The sequence below is a fragment of the Cotesia glomerata genome, linkage group LG10 (assembly GCF_020080835.1).
Source record: "Cotesia glomerata isolate CgM1 linkage group LG10, MPM_Cglom_v2.3, whole genome shotgun sequence".
NCBI lineage: Eukaryota > Metazoa > Arthropoda > Insecta > Hymenoptera > Braconidae > Cotesia > Cotesia glomerata.
In genome coordinates, this window is record NC_058167.1 from 7,720,957 (window position 1) to 7,742,113 (window position 21,157).

Sequence of the window (21,157 nt, forward strand, 5' to 3'; positions counted from 1 at the left end):
CCGGGCTTCCGTAATTTTCTCCGTGTAGTTGCGAGTGTAATTATGCATGAGAAATTTTATCCTCCCGCTGTTATAGAGAGCGCGCGTGTACTTCTCACAGGGAGTAAATGTTAAACTTTCATTCCTGCCATTAGGGAGGAAAGTACGTACTTTCGACCGAGGTATGAAGAAATAGTACATTTCTCACCTAGGGCAGGAAAATAAGAAATGTCTCAGATCACATGTAATTGTTGACCGAGGCGAAGCCGAGGTCAACAAACATGTAATCTGAGGCTTTCTTATTTTCTGTCCGTGGTGAGAATACTATTTTCCTCCTCGACGGAAGCGGAAAGCGGCATTTTCGTTTAGCGCCGTGGGAGGAAAATTGACGCTTTCCGCCCGAAGTGGAGGAAAAATATTTTCTTGGCTCAAGTGAACCTTTTTTTTCTGTGTATACTAGCAAGTATTTTTTCTGAGTCCTTTTGCACAATTATATTCTTAAAAGAAATTTTTTAACTACACGGAAAAAATTTTATAGTAGAGATTACTATCTAGTTATGGTAAAATCTATTAACTGAATTCAATAGTAGTAAATATTATTTAAATAATTATGTAAACCGTCTGAATTGTAGTAGTTACCATCCTGATGGTTACTACTACTATTATGATGGTAATCAGTAATAATAGCTGTTATTATTTTAACTAGTTACTACTATTATCAAAATCGTAATTCCTAATATAACCTGATGGTTACAGTTACCATCAGTAATAATAATAGCTACTATCTAAGCGAGTAAAAAATATTAAAAAAATTAAAAATTTGCGTTAGCGTGGATGCATTTCTGAATAAACTAAAAGCAGTTGTAGCGCAGTATAGTACACAAAAAATCGGGATTAAATTCGGATTAAATGTATATTTAAATTTTTATTTGTCTAAAACAAGTTTCAACGCCAAATTTTTCAAAAAAAAAATTTGAAATTTCCAAAGAAATCAAAATTTTCAATAAAATTCAAATTTCAAAAAAAAATTTTAATCTTACAAAAAATTTTTAAAAAACATAATTTTCAAAAATCTAAGATTTTCAGAAAAAAATTTTGAATACAATGAAGCTTTAAACTAATTATTAATCATAATTATCTAATTATTTAAATTAAAATTTTCCCTTTAACAATTGCAATTAAAGAGAGCATACTCTTTGCTCCAGCTGATGGTATCGTATTTTGAAATGCACCGAATCAGCTTGACTACATGTAATTTTTCTTCTGCATTAAATTAAATGATATTCTTAAAGCTAGCAGATGAAATAAACTCATTGACCTGTTCTAGTTATGCATTATGTTGAAGAAATTCAATGCACAAATTATCAAAACTAGCAACCTGCAGTCCCTATGTGACTGCCAAGAATTGCGAACTATAATACACTGATAGAAGGATTTGTTTATAGTTAAAAATATTTGTTAATATTTAACAAATCATTTATTAGAGACCACTTTTTATTCCTTAACAAATATTTCTTAGTATTTAAAAAGATTTATTAATATTTAATAAATGAATATCTGATTTATTAAATACAAACAAATCATTTTAAATAATAAGAAATATTTGTTTGATACTAAAAAATGGTCTCTAATAAATGATTTGTTAACTATTAACAAATATTTTTTTAATACAAATAAATCCTTCTATCAGTGTAAGTAAAATTTTGCTTGATTGTATAATGATTTTCGTTAAAGTGTACTTTACTTTCTTAACTATTGACATTTATAAAGATATAAGCTCATCCCGATATTACAATCATAACGAGCTTTCATTTGAGTACCCACTTGCATTTTTGATATATTTTTCATATATACATATATATAATATACAGGGTGTCCCAGAAGTAACGGACGCCATTGTAGCATCTGATAAACAAAATAATTCTGAGACGAAAAGTCCTTGGCTATTTTTCAATCAGACGCATAGATAATTAATTATTAATTAAAATAACGTCCTTTTATGCGTTAGAGAGAGAGCACTAGTGTCCAGTCAAGTGCGTTCAAAACGAAGACGCTTGCACGTGTGAATGTGTAAGTAAATATGTGTGACTACGATAGCTATAGAAGCTAGTTAGTCATACAGTTAGTTGTGTCTTTGTTTGGCACGCACTTTACTGGACACTGGCGCTCTTTCTCTAACAAATAAAGAGACGTTATTTTTAATTAATAATTAATTATCTATGAGGTTAATTAAAAAATGGCTAAGGACTTTTCGTCTCAGAATTATTTTTTTCATCAGATGCTACAATGGCGTCCGTTACTTCTGGGACACCCTGTATAAAAAATTCATGTGGGTACTCAAATGAAAGGTCTCGATGAGTGTAACATCGGGATGAGCTTATATCTTTAAAAATGTCAATAGTTCACAAGATACAAGGTCATTTCTTAATTATCGATATTTTTAAAGATGTAAGCTCATCCCGATGTTACACTCATCAAGAGCTCTCATTTGAGTACCCACATGCCTTTTTATATATTTTTCATACATACATATATATATAATATATATAAATATATGAAATATTGATGTGGGTACTCAAATGAAAGGTCTCGATGAGTGTAATGTCGGGATGAGCTTATATCTTTAAAAATGTCAATAGCTCACAAGATACAAGGTCATTTCTTAACTATTGATATTTTCAAAGATATAAGCTCATCCCGATGTTACACTCATCAATAGCTTTCATTTGAGTACCCACATGCATTTTTATATATTTTTCATATATACATGTATATATAATATATAAATATATGAAAAATTGATGTGGGTACTCAAATGAAAGGTCTCGATGAGTATAATGTCGGAGTGAGCTTATATCTGTAAAAATGTCAATAATTCACAAGATATAAGGTCATTTATTAATTATGAATCTAGAGATAGAGTATTTTCTCTTAATGATATTCTCTTAATAATATAGATGATAGGATTACAATTAATTCAATTATAATGGAACCATCAAATGATGTTTCATAATTTTATCTTGTGAAAAAGTATTAATAATTGATAATAATAAGACTTTTTTAGTAACCCAAATCTTGGATGATTGCTATTTTGATAATCATAGTCAATCGTTCAAAATAATCAATAACAGCTCTAATATTTGGAAATTTTTATCATATATGGATTTAAACGATTGTGTTATTATTTGTTTTAATATTTTAAAGGAAAAAATGCTCATCACTAAAATATGGATGCAAATAAAGAATTAAATTAAATAAATTTATATTATTTTTTCTTTCAGAATTTTTACAATCTGAGATGGTTACAGTTACCATCTTCGATTATAGCAGTTATAATTTTTAATAATTAAAATTATCATTTTAGATAGTAATCGTTACCATTATTAATAGTAACTAGTACAATTGTCAATGATAACACCTATTATTTTGTGACTAATGAATTTTATTACCATTTCAAATAGTAGGAGTTAATATTTTTGTATAGTAAATACTATTATTAATTTTTCTCCGTGTACATAAATATGCAAATAACATTTAATTAAGAACAACTCCTCGTAAATTGTTCATGAAAGAAAAGACCAAGAGCCCCCGCGTAAACCCTGTAGCGCCATTCATCCATTCACACAAAGTTCATTCATAATCGTATCTTATTACTTATTATTATTATTACTCTCATACAAACAGTAGCGATGTGACGGTACGGGGGCTAAGAAGAGAGACAGGGGCTTAACATTTGTAAGTGCATAATGCAAACACGCTGGCAACCGCGAGGTTTTAAGCAGCCCCATTAAACACCTCCGTGTCATCCGGGTATTCAAACTGCCGGCTTATATTCTCTTGCATACACATATTATAAATATAAACATGCATTATTAATACACACTAGAACACTCAATATGAATAGGCACTGGTATAGTACATTGATACAGAAAATGTGCATTAATACTCACCTACGCCTGTCTAATACAAGTAACAGCGGGCTCAGGGGTCGGCATTCATTACCTTTACTTTGTGAATTCACCTTTTCTGCCCACGGACTCAACTCGAACGGGTTTAAAATAACACCCATATAGCATCCTCTACTCCTGATTTCAATAGTATAGTACGCCGGGAATATTACAGCAGCTGAATTTTTAAAATTCATCAAAAAATCAGTCGGCTGGATTTATCACAAATCACTCAATGATTTAGTGCTTGCAGTTTGAATACATTTTAACTTAAATATAAAAGTAAAGATTTAGCGTTTAGCCCCAGCAAGCATGCGCATAGTGGGCGTTTTATCGTCTCAAATAAAAGATGTACTTATTTGGAGCGAGGTGTGCATTCAAATGTACCACGTATAGGACCGCGGGGTGTCTCTAAGCACACAATACACTCGTGTTGGTTGTTTGTTTATTTGTTTGGACATTAAAAGTTTAACTCACGATTTAATGAGTCATGATAATATAATATAATGATAATTTTAAGTTTTACTGTAAAATAAAATAATAATATAATATACAAATCAGGTGTGCCGCACCTTTCTCTTTATATAAATTACTATTTACTATTTATATATTAAACGGGTGCATGAGTATAGTACTTTTTTATCTACACTATGACCCATTGATACTGATGACTGTTTTGGACCTACCAGCAAACAAAGTAATTACCTCGGCTGGCTTTTGAGGGTAATTAGCCGCGATGATTCGGTTGTTTTAGCTATATTGTAATCCCGCTGGTCGAGATCTTTTGATCGCTCCGATCGGATCTGGCTCTAAGAGTTATATTAGTTACTTTCTAAAGATCAGAAAAGTCCGGTGCCCTTCTTAATCCTTAAATAAATATAATAATATATATTGCATTTCACTTCTGATTAAAAACCGGTAGGAGTCTGCGGCCCACGTACTTATTCACTTGTCTTCATCAGTCTCCAGTCCGTCCGTGTATATATTTATTATAAATTATAATAAATATATTTATTTAAATATAATAATATTACTGAGACATCATCGACTGGAAATTGATTTATTGGATCTTTGATTTTTATTTATTGACATCAATAAGTAGTTAAATTTTTTTTTCTTAACTTTCTGGGAAAGAATGGGTAGTTCAATATTTCTTTAATTAATTAGATGGAAGATAATCCTATAGTATAAAATTGACGACAAAATTGAAGTTAGTTTAGTATTGAAATTCTCGATCTTAATTGAAAAAATGGACCCTAATTCGTAAATTCAAAATTAAAGAAAAAAAAAATAAACTTATCAACTGTTTGGCCTAAAAACTTTGTAGAGGGTGCAAAAACAATTAAATTTGTATATAATGATTATTAGAAATAAATTTATCGAGTTTTAAAGCCTAACACATCCTGGCACACTCTGTGGCTCATCCCGGCTCATAAATGCGAAGATGTAACTTTGAAAATTCTAAATTAAAAAAAAAAAAAAAAAATAAACTGCACAGAAAAAAAGGTTTACTTGAGCCAAGAAAATATTTTTATTCCGTATTGTTTTTTTAAGCGAAAAAAAATTTTTATTTTGACATAAGAAATTTCACTTATTCGAACAAAATTAATTTTCTTGCATTAAGAAATACGTATCTAGATCCAAGAAAATTTATTTAAGTCAAGAAAATCTTGTTTTGAGAAAATTCCGACTCTTGCTCCAAAAAATTTAGTTCTTGATAGAAGTAAATTTTCTTGTCTTGATAAAATTTCTCTGTTGCTCCAAAAAATTAAATACCTCGATAGAAGTAAATTTTCATTATTATTTTTATTGATTAACATGCCAAATGGAAAGATCAAATAATATTGAATCATTTTTTTCATTCAATATGTATAATTGCACGCTAAAATAATATAAAATGGATATCAAAAATTCAAGAGAAAAATTTTCTCAAGGTGAGAAAATTTTTTTCTCAGCTGAAGTAGGTGGCGCTGTTTCCCTAACGTATCTAAAAATCTTGATTTAATATAAAAATTTATTGATCAAGTATTTATGATAATTTGAATTAAGAAAAAATGATTTCCACTAAGAATAGAATTCTAAGAAAAATTTTTACTTCGGCCAATACAACTTCGGTCTTCCTTCAGGCACCCGAAAATTTTCTTCAGCCAAGAATTTTGTTCTCCAGCCCAGAAATTTTTTTTTTCTGTGTAATCAACTTTTTGATCTAAAAACCTGGTAGAGGATGCAAAAACAATTGAATTGTTAAGGTAAAAGACCCAGTTATTGACTCCGGCCTAGTTGTTTGACACTTGCAATTTTATTCTAATTAATAAAATTGAATGTTCTCAAAAAACCAATTTTCTTGAAATTTATAATTAAAAAATTGTATTTATTAATTTATTGGAGTTGATGTGGTTTTTTTAATTAAAATAAAATTGCAAGTGTCAATAATTATTAGGCCAGTGTCAATAACTGGGTCTTTTACCTTATATAACAATCATTAGAAACAAATTTATCGAGAGTTTTAAAGCATTCACATCACCTCGGCTGCCCAATTTCAAAACACGGTAACTGACAATTTTAAGATTTTAAAAAATTTTACTTATTAAAAAAAAGTTTGCGCGCCAAATTAATAGAAAATTTGATTTATGAATAGAAAATACTTGAATATAAATTTTTTTAAGAAAAAATACTTGAAATTGAGGTCTACAAGTTATAAGAAATGCAGCAATACTAACAAAAATCAGATATAAAAATTTTGCAGTTACTGTGTTTTAAAAATTGGGCAGCTAACCTGGCTTCGAACGCGATGATGTAATTTTGAAAATTCTAAATTTATAAAAAAATAATAACCTAATCAACTTTTTGGTCTAAAAACCATGTAGGGGATGCAAAAACAATTTAATTGGTATATAACAATCATTAGAAACAAATTTATCGAGAATTTTAAAATCTATTGTCCCGTCTCTTATTTTTTAAACGCGAGGATGTAACTTTGAAAATTCTAAATAAAAAAAAATACAGTGCGTAATTTAGATTTACAGTTGAAAATTTTATATAAAGAGATTAAAGGAAGAAAAGCTGAGCATGAAGATAGTCCCGATGGAAGATGACCAACAAGAATAATAAGAAGAAGGTGAATAGAAGAAGAACCAGCTCCCACTTAACGCACGACAGACATAACGGAATAGACGTCGACAGGCTCGTAAGTCTTGGTCCTGCAAATGGGGTCGATTCACGATCTTCGGGCAGCCTGATAAGCCACACCGCATCCACACACGCTCGCCATCAATATACATTTATATATTTATATATATACTGGTATACGGGATTCGGAAAGCTAGGCATGAGCATGCAGTAGATCCTCGGTATGGTTATACGTCCGATTACCCACTCAGTACACTCAGTATCTTATTTTCTGTCCGTCCCCTGGTGCCTCATGTACTAGCTAAACTAGAATTCCCGATGGTTATCACACCTCGAACCGGAGCTTAGGCGTGTCCTCAACTTAGGATGGCCTTTCTTATCGCGATAACTCTCGAGGACATCTCGTTGAGCAAGTCTCACTCAGCAAGCCAAGTTCCTAGCTCAGATGATATGATGCCGATTCCGATATCAATCCTGACTCCTGACTACTGACTCCACCCACTGCTGCCTGCATTTTGTCTTTTAATTACCTACCTATAATTTTAAAAGTTATTTAATCATTTTAATAATGACTATTATTTTAATAAAATATACTTTAATAAAAATGGAGCGGCATGATGACTGAGCGGACTAAGACATTATCCCAATAGTTCGTTCGTGCGTCATGTCGTGAGGCGAGGGTTCGAGCCCCGACGGTTGTTCGAATAGCTTCAACACCAACCGTCGGGGGTCGCTCCGGTAGCCGAACTGTACTGACATGGGTTTTCTCTGTGGTTTCCCCATCGCCACTATTCCAACAACCGATAGAAAGGGGTGAGGAATAGGGTAAATGCAGTACAGAAAGCACAAGTCGGTCCACAGCCGCATTGGAATGAAATTATATGTGCGAAAATTATATATTGATTATAAAAAGTGGAGAACATGTTGAGTATAAAAAGAGTGGAGAATATGTTGATAGTAAAAAAGGGGTTGAAAAACTGAGTTGATAATATAGAGCGGAAAGTAACCTTGTAAAAACCAGAAAACGGTATACAAGTAAAACTCATAATAATAATAATACTTTAATAAAAATATGAATGAAAAAATCGATAAAGTTAAATAAAAACTGTAAAGCAAACGTACTAAAAATTGCATCATAATAGTCAGTCTTCTTCCCGGCTTGTCTGCACAATAATGAACAAAAATTTCCTTGAAGACCTCCTACCTACTTCAAAACATATCATTATCTAAGCTAATCGGCGGAAATCGATCTGCCCTCGCTCGTCATCAATATTTATACACCTCGGTGATATATTAATGTACATCCTCGTACTCACTTTGTCCACTATTATATTATTTATTAATATAAATGAATAAACATCTAAGAATGGCGGATTTTATATATATCATGACACCTGATGAGCCGGAGCATGCATACGATTATCCGCGTGCAGATGACAATTATTCTCGTTTAATCATAATATAATGTCTTCTCATGCTCCGAAGGCCTCCCGGTCGCACCCACATGCGCAAATAGCATCACAATAATTACAATAAAACACGATCGTTGTTACAACTCATAAATAAATTAATATATAAATATACAAACTTAAATATTATCTTCGTTCCATTGATTATTTATCCAGCTCTAGATCGAATAAATTCACGGCAATAAACTTTTTCTGGCAACACTTGCGCTGTGAGAAAAATTTATGGCCATTTTATTTTATAAAGTATAACATTTTATTAGTTATTAGTGAATGATACGGCTGGATCGAAGTTAAGAGGAGGTCTTCAGACTTGATTCTCGAGGCTCGAGGGCTTTAAGATCACATTTAATTGGAATATTGCCGTAATATCATCAATAACACGTGAGAAATCATCTCAGTATGCTAATCCGAGTTATTACTTAGACGTACGTCGTATATAATGTATATAATATAGTTCAGTATATGCTATGTGTTATGATTATGTTAACTAGTTCGGTCTTATATTAGTCTCAGCTATTAATATTTATGTAATATATAGCTTACAATGTATAGATCTCGATAAATGACTCTTCTGCATACTTCAAGGTATCCCGGATCTTCCTAATACACTGATATAACGAATTATTAATATTTAATAAGCTTTATTATTAATTTTTAATAAATTATTTTTTAATTCCAAAAATCATTTATTAAAATTAAAAAAAAAATAAATTTATTACCACTTAATAAATTGTTTTATCAGTGTAACATCTAATCATATATTATTTATAAATTAGCAAGAAGAAAGAGGTCCAAAAAACGGGGTGTTAAAAAAATGAATTGAGTAATTATCTAAACTGGCAGACGAGGATGATTTAACAAAAAAAGGAAGAAGGGGGGATGTTTAGTCTGGATATTTTATAATATATGTTATAAAACCTCGGATAATGCCCCTGGGCTGAGAAAGGCGTGGTGAGTCCATCAAGGCGAGAGATTAGTGTCGTCATTCCTATCCGCCGAATCATTTGCTATTGAGCATAATATAATATAATATAAGTTAGGCTTAATATTTATTAATATTTCAGTGTTTGTTTGTGTTTGTATGGGTGTACTGTGATTAGACGGGTGATAGACGTGAGACACCTTGTTGTATCATCAGATGTGCTTAGATATCCTATATATAAATACATACGAGCACTTGACTTGACACCGCGGTATTAATTAAGACCGCTTTTTTATTGTAAAGATCTTTTACTCCCACGGGTTTTGATTTTTTTTTTTTTTAGTTAAGTGTTTACTCTCACTTGGGTCTTGTTATCGTTGAATTTTTTTTTATTTTTTTATTTTTCTAGGGAGAAAATTTCTAAAGAAAACACTTTTTTTTTTTAATGAATTTCATGCAAGTAATGGATTGAAAAAAAACGTAATTGATAATTAGAAGAAAAAAGTAAAGAAATAATAAAGTAAACTGTATGAAGTATAAAAGAAACGAAAAAGTTCATTAATTCTGATGGTAATAATTTAAATAGCACGTGTTGGTACTGACGAGAGTTGTCTGTATGATTAATGAAAGTCTCGAAAGCTTATAAAAAAATAATAAATGATTGTAGTTAGTCTGAAATAAAAAGTAAAAAAAAAATAAAACAAAAGCAAACTCTTTACTGTAGACTATAGACTAATTTAAAACATAATACTAATTTAGCATCGATAAAGGTGCGATAACAAATCCTGTTGCATTGCTCTCTACCCTTTACTGCTAACTTTTTTATCCATCAATATTAACCTCATAAATATCTGATCATTATTACTCAAGTAAATTGATTGTACTCCAGATACTTGAGTAAATGATTGGATTCGATGAAAACAGAACATGATAAATAAAGACAATTTATCAAAACAAATTGTTTTCTTTAATTTGTTTTTTACTACGTATTTATTCTCCAATCTGAGCTGAGGTTTGCTTTTTTTATTTTTTTTTTCATCATACTAATCGCAATTGCGTAATAAAACACGACTCAAAACCGCCGACGCTTGATGCTTGTATGGATAAATGTACAACTGGTCTTTTATTATTGTTATTGTTATTTATTTCGATGCTCGAAGGCACGCTCTCGTTTAAATACCTGCATCGGTAAGCTGTAAGTTCAATATATATACAATATACAACATGAATGTGCGGCTAAATTTTTTTAGTACAAGTCCCGGCTAGTCTGAGCTTTAAGTTTATCGGCTTGAAACTCTAAAGCAGCTGGACGGTGGACTTGAAGAGATTTACGTTCATCGCGTTTCTTACCTCATGAAATTCATTGTACATCCAACCGTTTGCTCTTCTTGTTCTTTAGTTTACTTAGAGATCAATCCTCGGTTGCATTACCGTAGTGTCTGCAAGAAAATATATATTTGTACTGGGTGCTTGTTGTCGCATCAGGAATTTTGATTGACCTGAAGATCGACTATTAATCGATGTAAATCATCGAGTAACGATCTCTATGCCCATCTACTTGACTTATCTGATGAATTCTCTCTCCCCGATGATCCACGAGGTTTCATTTGAATTTCAATAAATTATTTATTATCAAATTTATTAACTCGGGCTCAGATACCATTCAGATTCTCGCATTCCTGGGACTGGGAAAGGAATTCCTTAAGAAAACGCGTACCCATGAACTTTAGATTGTTTTATGCTTTAATAAATTTACATACTCTCTACTTACTCGTTATATCACTTTACTTGCTAAAATTATTATTATCTGTTTGTAATTTTTTTTTATTCGTTTAATTTAACAGATATCCTTTTGATTGCCGGTATCTTGCTAGTTAATTAAAATAGATAAACACTTTATGTTCCCGTTAAATGTTGATTATAATTTTTACAACAGTGTGGGGTATAAAATTGTAATTTTTATTTGAAAATTTTCTAATAAATTTTTTTTTTACATAATTTTGTTATATAAATGACTTAACATCCATTAAAACGAGAGTAACTTTCAAACAATTGGTTTAATGGATTTTTTATCGATCAAAGATGCCAACAATGAAATTTTCTTTATTCAAGACATAACATAAATTTTATGAGACATTAAAAAATGTAAAAACTCTTAAGATAAACTCAATATTTTCACTTTTATTACCGGTGAATAAAAGTGAAATGCCTAAAAAATGTAAAATATTAAAAATAGCGAGTAACAAATCAATAAAATTCCCTCGGGCTCATCACGTAACAAAGCTCCGATAGTAAACGTCCGGTAACAAAGTTTAAAACAGAGCACTAATATAATAATATAAGTACAGCACATAGTTGGCGTTAATATACAAATATATAAATATACATATTATCTGGTCGGTATTGGCGGTAAAGGCGGCTCCGACTGTAGAGTTAGCTTAAAGTCTGGAGCATAGACCCAACTAGACGTAAAAGTCAACGGGGATGTTGTCGATACCGGTGACGACTCGTGATTGCCCCAAGAAGGGAAAGGTGTGGCACAGAGCGCAGTCATGTTGCTGATTTATAAGGCTAAATTCCTTTTACCGCTTCGCGTATTGCTGTTCTGTTCGGTTCTGTTCTGTGTAGTCTAGAGTCTGGAGTCTGGAGTTTAGAGACTACAACTAGAGTCTGCTCTATCTGTTCTGTGTATTATACATACACTTCTTATAATAAGAATAAGTGTACAGTACTGATTGTACACAGAGTATGAGTACAAGAAGGATATTCAGACAGACTCTAAACTCTGAGCATACCAGACTTAAAGTTAACTTCAACTAAAGAGTAGTAGAGGTATATATTACAGAGACCAGAACTTAGCCGGCGAATACACAACCGGGCAACAGCTACAGCAATATAACCCGCCTACACTACTACTTAACTGTTATATATAAATATATAAATGTACGAAAGGATCTCAGCTGCACTCTGTACTGTCTCGTGTATGGTAATGTTGTCGCTTTTCGCTACACATTACATTCAGAATTCAGATTGAGAACAACCGACCCTCTTCCGTTCGATACACTGATAGAAGGATTTATTTGTATTAAAAAAATATTTGTTAATAGTTAACAAATCATTTATTAGAGACCATTTTTTAGTATCAAACAAATATTTCTTAGTATTTAAAATGATTTGTTTGTATTTAATAAATCTGATATTCATTTATTAAATATTAATAAATCTTTTTAAATATTAAGAAATATTTGTTAAGGACTAAAAAGTGGTCTCTAATAAATGATTTGTTAAATATTAACAAATATTTTTAACTATAAACAAATCCTTTTATCAGTGTAAGCTTGCGGAAATTACGCAATCCTATTATTTATGAGCTCTCTTATCTCAAATAATACCATTTTTCATGTTTATCAGAAAATTTTATTTATGGATTTAATTTTTCTCATCAAACAGGATCTCGGTTATTTTTTTTTTATTGTTATTGAAAATTAATTTTGATTGAAGAAAAATATCCGAAAGTTTTGAAACTACGAGAAAATTTTTATTTCCTTTGAAATAAAATAGATGTAAGAGAGAATAATATAATAAAGTGATTAAGAATTTCGAATTGAATGAAATTTTATTGGAAAGAGACGTAGTAATGCGTTTTGACGATAAGTAACGATAGCCACCGGCCTTGATGTCATTCTTCTCTGGAATGATGAATAGCCAGAGTGACCAGCTCAAGTACCTACATAATACCTATATAATATAAGGTATCAATATACAGTTCAAGTACAAGCTCGCGGCTCTATAGGGTCTACTCTCACCCAATAATAATAATAATAATTTAAATATATTTATAAATTATAGTTTAATTGTAATTTGGAGTGACATTAATATTTTATCGATCATTTTAAAAATCATGTTGTCAAAAAGGTTGAATTCTTTTCAGGATTAAATGCAAAATTTTATTAGTAAGAAGAATGAAATTTTTTTAAAAATTAATATCAACTTATGGAATGAATTTTCACACATGTGAATTTTCAAAACTACACTGAAAAAAAAATTAACTTGATTCAAGAGAAAAATTCTTGAACCAAGAATATAATTTTGAAGAGGGTAATTGTCTTGAATCAAGTAAAATTTCCTTAAATCAAGAAAAATTTTCTTAAATCATGAATTTTTCTACTCAAATCAAGAATATTAAGTTATTCAAAATTATATATTTGATTCAAAAACATTTTTTTTCTGTGTATTGAAAATAAGTATATAATGTTTATATTAATTTAAAAGCTTATAAAATTTCCAATAAGAAAATTTGAGTACTAATAAAAATAAAATATGAATCGCCGTCCATAAATACATAGAGCATATGAAGGCCTTAAGGCTCAAATTATAATTTCACAACTTGAGGAATGATACCCGAGACATTTTCATCTGGATCTCGACCGTCGTGGAGTGTATAATAAGATACAATCGATGTATCGGTGTAGAGGTAGAATACTAGATAGAATAATGTGTAATGGTACAAGAAGCGACTACATACACATACGCAATATAAATACTGATAGTGATAGGTATATGCAGGAGATCATGTCACAGAGACCACCAGAGACCAGTGGGCGTACTTTCTATGCGTGCTAGTTATTCACAACTAAACATATCACTAGTATACCTACGAGCATGCCAGAAACTAAAACAAACTAAACTCTTGTAACCAATCTATGCAACGATACCTTTTAATCTTCCGGTAAATATATCTAATGTAGGTATTTATAAATATATATAAGGAGTGTGTGAACATGTAGGTACTTCTATGCGTGACCTAACGCCTCAACAATATTCCGATCCAAAGCCCCAAGTACTCTATACTCTGTACTGTATACTCCCTTTACCCATTGGCTTATACATCGCGATTATTATTCAGGCTAAAGGTAAATGTTACCGAGATACCGAGATCTGCATAATTATTCGTCTTATTATATAACAACAGCAACAACAACAACAACAGCAACAGCAACAACAAACCAACAACGCATTTGAACATTTATACCCACGTATATGCTCACTATATAACTTTTATGTCTCCACCCTACATCTTCTTTCAAAGGCATTTACTTTCTCAGTTATTTTTATCCTATCAGCTATTAATAAATATTTAATTGCAAATTTTTTAATTAAGATGGAAAGTTATATACATTGATGGAAGAATTTAATTTTATTGACAATAAATATTTTTTAATATTAAAATTATATTAATAATTATTTTTTTGATATAATCAACAAGGTATACAAAAAATGAAACAATTCGTATGCAAAAAAAAAGCCTACAATACGTGACTGAAAATAAAAAAAGGAGAATCGATAAGCCTAAACTGAATGTAAAATAAATTTGTTATAAAAAAAGTATAATCCAGAAAGGCTCGTAGACCAGCTTGAGGTCATCCCGATAACCCAATGTGATTTTGTCGTAGCCAGTACCTACTAAAGAGCAAGAGAATTGACACAGTGGAGCAAATAAAAGGCAGTCACACTGACAACTCACATACAAAGCTAAACAGTACCAACTAATATAAGAATAGTTTTATTAGCGTTTATTCACCGGATTGCATTAATGCTGAGAGTCTTAGTCGGTTTTATAAATAAAATAAAATAAAATAAAATAAACTAGCGAGTTTGAGCAAGAGGGAAATAACGAAACGGAACGGATCCGGATCGCCTCGTGCGGAGGCTGACAGTCACGTTGTTCATATGTATATATTTATATATTTATATTTATATTTATATATGTGTATAATATTATCGTAGGGAGTACAGTGGCGGCAGCCGGTCGGCAATCTAACGCTCTCTACTCTCATTCGCTTAAACTTTCCGCGCGACCGCGCCACTCCGATATACTCCGGTTGTGTTGTTCAGCTCTACTGTTCTAGACACACCCTGGTTTGATAACACCCACACCACCTCACGATAAGACCCGGCCGAGCGGCCTATCAGTATTAATAGATGTGCGTCCTGAAATGTTCATTTTGCAATCAACTTCTCATTCTCGTTCTTATTCTCCACGACCACCTAGCGGATATAGACCAACACCGTCGTCCCTTGTTACGCTATTAACTATTAACTATTATAACTATTAACTATTAGATATTACAATCGCCCGACTAGACTGTTACAACTACCTTCTATTAGTTTAAACTACTTTTAACTTATAGGAGAATGTGTGCAGAAATTTTAATAAAAATTATTCAGACCGTGATATAAGATCTGCAGAACCGCCAGTTAATGATAATTATCAATTACACGTGACTCGGAGATTTCAACTCTTAACTCTGCTTGCTTTTTATATTTATCTTGCTGGATAAATAATAAGTTTCAATTAATTTTTATCGCCGGTATTTATTATGTTAAATATACTTGTTTTTGATAAGAGTTTTACCTCAGATAGTTACTACTCCCAATATATATATATATATATATATAAACTGTGTTATCTCAACGCGTTAACTACTGGATTCAAATGTAAATGCTGTTTCAGAGAAATTTTAAAAGCTAGATCATTATTAATAAATAAATAAACTTTTACATTAATTTTGATTTCAATTCTAAAAGATTTCGTATAAATTTTGTTAGCTCTAAAAAATCAACCTCCCTTATTTTTGATAATAATTTTAAAGAACTGTACACTGATAGAAAGATTTATTTGTCTTAAAAAATAATTGTTAATAGTTAATAAATCATTTATTAAAGACCACTTTTTAGTACTAAACAAATATTTCTTAGTATTTAAAATGATTTGTTTGTATTTAATAAATCTGATATTCATTTATTAAATATTAATAAATCTTTTTAAATACTAAGAAATATTTGTTAAGGACTAAAAAGTGGTCTCTAATAAATAATTTTTTAAATATTAACAAATATTTTTAACTATAAACAAATCCTTCTATCAGTATGACAGTAAAAATAAATCGAAATAAATATTTATTTAATATCTCTAATTAGAAGCTCGACAAGACTTCTTACTTGCATGTTGTGAATTAACATTAATTTGAAAAATGTGATTTAACATATTTTAATATGTTAATTTAACATAATGTGAATTAACATTAATTTAAAAGCTTATGCCTTTCGTCATTAAAAGACTTATTATAAAATACTTAAGGCTTTGGTAATTGAAAAAGAAAAAAAAGTTAGCAGATAATAAAATTGCTGAAGTTATATAAGGTTTGGAAGATATTTTGAGGTCGGAAACAAGTTGTTTAAACATGAAAACCTGTGGTTAGTTACGGTCATTAACTTAAGCTGATGCAAAAAAATAAATTTTGCTTAAACTCGTGTAAATAAAAATAATGATACACATCATTTATCATTAATGGGGTGGGGAGTTCAGAGGACCTCGGAGTCAAAGTTAAAAACAAAAATAACATACAAGAGATGTATATAAATATTTGGGGAATTATGTGAATTAAAAAAATGTAAAATTAGTTTTATTAAGTGTCCAACGGAGAGCATCCATGTCGGTTGTCGTTGGAAGTTGTCGTTGTCGGGTAATTAGTAATTATAAAGCAATAGCCAGCGAGTAGGGCATGTGAAATCTTCTCTGCTGGAGAATGAGGTACCGTTACGTGCCCAGACCCCAGAGCCCACAACCCAGACTTCAGACAGTCGCTTAAATGACCTGACAGTTTCGAAGAAACCCAGCATCCTTTTTATGATAAACAAAAAATAAAAAAATTCATTCTAAATTATTTTGCTCACGGACTTTAAATATTATTCTTTTATTTACTCTTTAAAGTTTAAAAGGAAATAACTTTTTAAGGCATATATGCATCATAGCAGGTGTCATGATGACATTGCCGTTTATCGCACTTTGTTTACAGTAATTATCTAATGATCTAATGTCCCACATGTATCACCGAGGTACTTTATGACATAAAGAGATACTTAAGGCCAATGTTTACATTATAGTTTATAAAGCCAGCCGGGCTCTCAGTGACAAAGAAGATACTTTTTTTTTTTTTTTTTTTTTCAACTTCCCAATCGAGAATCGGCACCTGGGGAAAGCACCAGTTTTGCTTTTTTAACGCTGGATAACCGTGAAAGCAACTCTCGTTTCCCCCCAACACGTCTTCACCTACGCCCCAACGGAAATTGAAACTCTGGAATAATGACCCTTAATTTCTCGCAATTATTATACAGATATGTTGTATATGTGGTACACTATTTGCGTATTTCAAGGCCTTATTTTTTTTTTTTTCAAAGCAAGGTTTTAAAAAATCTTAATTTTTATTAAATAATAATAATAAAAATTCTTAGAAAAGGTAAAAATATGGTAAATTTATGAATTATCATTTAAAATTAAGAAATCAATGACTTGTTAATTATTTCCTGGAAGGATATTTAAAATGAGACGATGAGGGTGAGGGTCACAACGAAATAACGGAAGCTTGTAAAATTAAGAATCCTCCTTAAAAAGTGGATCTACTTTAACAGAAATTGATAGAGTTAAAAAAAAATTTAATTAACGTTTTTGTATTAAATTCCAGAACTATTTGATGGTAGTCTCAATGGCGAGACAGTGGAAATCAAAAAAACGAGCGGACCTGATTCTAAGAGTTCATCGCACCCGAGCAAGTTTTGCATCATACAGTCACAGTCGGAATGATAATAATGATGATGAAGATGAGGATGAGGATGTAGGCGAGGAGAAGCTAAGGATCAAAAATTGGCTAGCGAGCGAATCTCAGTAGGCGGATCTCTTTCAGATTAGCATGGACACAAGTATCACGTCAGATGGGTAAGTATTTTTTCACGCTTCAACTCTACGATAATCTGATGAAGACCCATAACAAATAATAATAACCAGTTGAAAAATTAAAGAGACTTTAAGATGGAAAAAAAAGAGAAGTTTAATCTGTTAAGCAAATGAGTCCATCTTCCGAAGGTTTCGGATGGATCTAGCCCCATTTATAGACGCCTGACGTAACCGATAGATTAAAATCAAACGACAGTTATAGACAAGGCTGAACAAAATCAGTTATTTCAGATAGACAAAAATAAAATAAAGAGAAATAAATGGAAGCAAAAAACAAACTATCAACTATTAAGAATAAATAATAATAATAAAAAATGAAAAAAAAAAAAAGTATTAACTGCGTGATCAATGACTTGGTCTGTGGTCCGTTGAATCTCTTGAAGGCTGCCCAGCATGACGTCCAGCCTTTTTTATACTGCGTAAGAAAAATTCGAAACTAACAGATAGACGTCTTCAAATTATTACGGCCGCGGCTACTGTCGATGCATGACAACTCGGTCAATCTTTAAGTATTTTATTTATAGTGTTCCTGTTAGTGGTATGCATGTAGATCGATTTAGAGCTTTCATTAATGTCCCCGGTGCCCTTTTCGATCGGCTATCATCCAAATCCCCAGATTCTCAGATACATACCTAAATATTACACATACTTTTTTTTTAAATTAAATTTAAATATAAATTTTATCTAAAGAGAGATTACGCTGAGATTTTTTAAGTACGGTATAAAATTCATCGAGATAACGATCTCTTAACAGCAAAAAAGTACTCGAAACTTTCACGCTGTATACTGTGAACTGTAGACTCTGTACTGACAGCTACAAACCCGCGTGAAAAGGGCAAACGACCGAAATAAATTTTCACGGGACATTATCTCCATGGGTATCCATAGTTTCAATTGTCACTTGCTTTATTTTCGGCCGTTTTTTAAAGAAAGTTTACATTATTGCTCAAACTCATTGTACGAGACTAACCACCTCCCTGCACTTTACAGTTTATTATTTTACACTTTATGCCGGCAATTAACGCGATTAAAATCCTTCATTCCACCCAGAATACTTCAATGAACAATAATCGTGCAATTTATTCCCATTTCATCACAATTTAACCCGCAAATCGGCATTCGTACATCCGTACATTCTTAAGTGCGGATGTACAGAAGCTCTGTATCTCTGTAACTATGCAGCCAATTGAGTTTATTGTTTTTTTATTGGATTAGCATCACCATTTCTCGTAGACTTGCGCAATTTTATTTGAATTTAATTGATATTTGAACCATAAAATGCAATCTTTACACTTGTACAAATTACGCCGCAAATGTACGAAAGCTCTCTATCTCAACAACTATGCAACGGATTGAGATCTTTTTAACAGAATGGATAAATAAAATAATTTATGAGGCTTGGGAATTAATAAAATAATGTTTTGAGGTGTAATGGTATATAATTATGTATAATAATAACGCATCTTGTTTCGAGAATCCAGAAACCGCAAATCCAGGCATGCTTGTTGCAACAAGTTATCTCAAGAATTCGCGTGAAACACGAGGGTGTGTTTTAATATTTTATCGCAATAAATTAGTCCAGCCTCGGCTGTGTGTGTTTATGTGTTGTATAGATATAGAGAGTAAGGATTATGGAGTATGGAGCTAACTCTAAACCGGTGGGTACATCTAACATACATAACAACACGAGATATAATACAGTACGGCGAGTATATAGGATAGATCGTATTCGCAATAGCGAATGCATCCGGCGATCTAAAGCGCATGGCATCTGCAGGGCGGGGTGGCTCGCCTCGACTTGTACGTCAACCACACACACAAACACACATAGACACCTATGCAATGATAAAACATTGAATCCTTAAGATAGCGGCCAGGCAATGTAAGTTAAACAACACCAACACGAATCCGTACCCGTGTACCGGTGACTAAACGGGATCGAGTTCTGGCAAGGAGGGAGACTTAGAAAGTGAAACTGAAAACGGCGTGTTAGAGTGCCCCACCCTGGCGTGGTCTCCGCTCACACAGAGATCTAATATAACAAGCTGAATCCATGCCAGACTGCGCTATGGACCGACTGAAAAATATCTCCGGGCAACAGATCACACACTCTAGAAGATAGATCCTAAGAAAAGCTGCTACTAATCCAGATCCAACTGCTTTGTTTTTCATTTAAACAATTATTTTTTATCTCGAATGTTTCTTCTAGATTCAAAATGCTTCAAAATGATTTTTTGGTTCAGGATTATTTAAATAAAAAAAAAAAGAAAACTGGGCGTCGAGAAACGGCTAATGAGAACCAGATCACCCGGGACAAGTGGAATTGATTGGATCTTTGGTTTTTGTTGGCTGAAGAGTCATTTCAGACGGGTATCTCGTATCTAGGAAAAGAGACTGCATCAAACTTCTCTAACTCTAACTAGAGGACTTAGAAAGTAAAACCGAGATCTTGGACGGTTTCTGGCTCTGACTTGAGAACCCCACCCTGGAATCTCATGAATACGCTGGTAATATCTTTTCTAATATCTGGGTGATAATATTATTCACTATTCCGTAAACAAATTAAAATTTGAATCTCTCCGGTGTACAAATATGCTCGTGAGAATAGATGATTAGACAATTATTTTGTTATTATTTGAGACCCAAGAATTAACAACAATAATAATAATCCTTTCCCCTTCAATTCAACCCAGTTGTAACCCGGCCACGTCATTAGAGCAGCTCTGGTTGCTGGTTGCTGGTCTCTTACGCCTTCCTGTAAATGGGGCTATCCCGTAAACGGTTTGGATCCTCAGTGCTCCATAAAAGGCGGCTAAAATGTGAGCAAGAAAGGCTGGTCTACACGTGTGGGAAAAGGGAATTCGACAAAACTAAACAAACTCCAAGAAACTTAAACTTAAACTTAAATAATTCAAGA

General features: G+C 31.8%; 1 protein-coding gene across 1 annotated transcript in view; it reads left to right on the forward strand.

Annotated features, from left to right (window-relative positions):
- Window positions 1-21,157, forward strand: part of LOC123273395 (probable cyclin-dependent serine/threonine-protein kinase DDB_G0292550) — a gene marked incomplete at its 3' end in the record, with an annotated part of 35,542 nt that overhangs the window by 10,432 nt on the left and 3,953 nt on the right.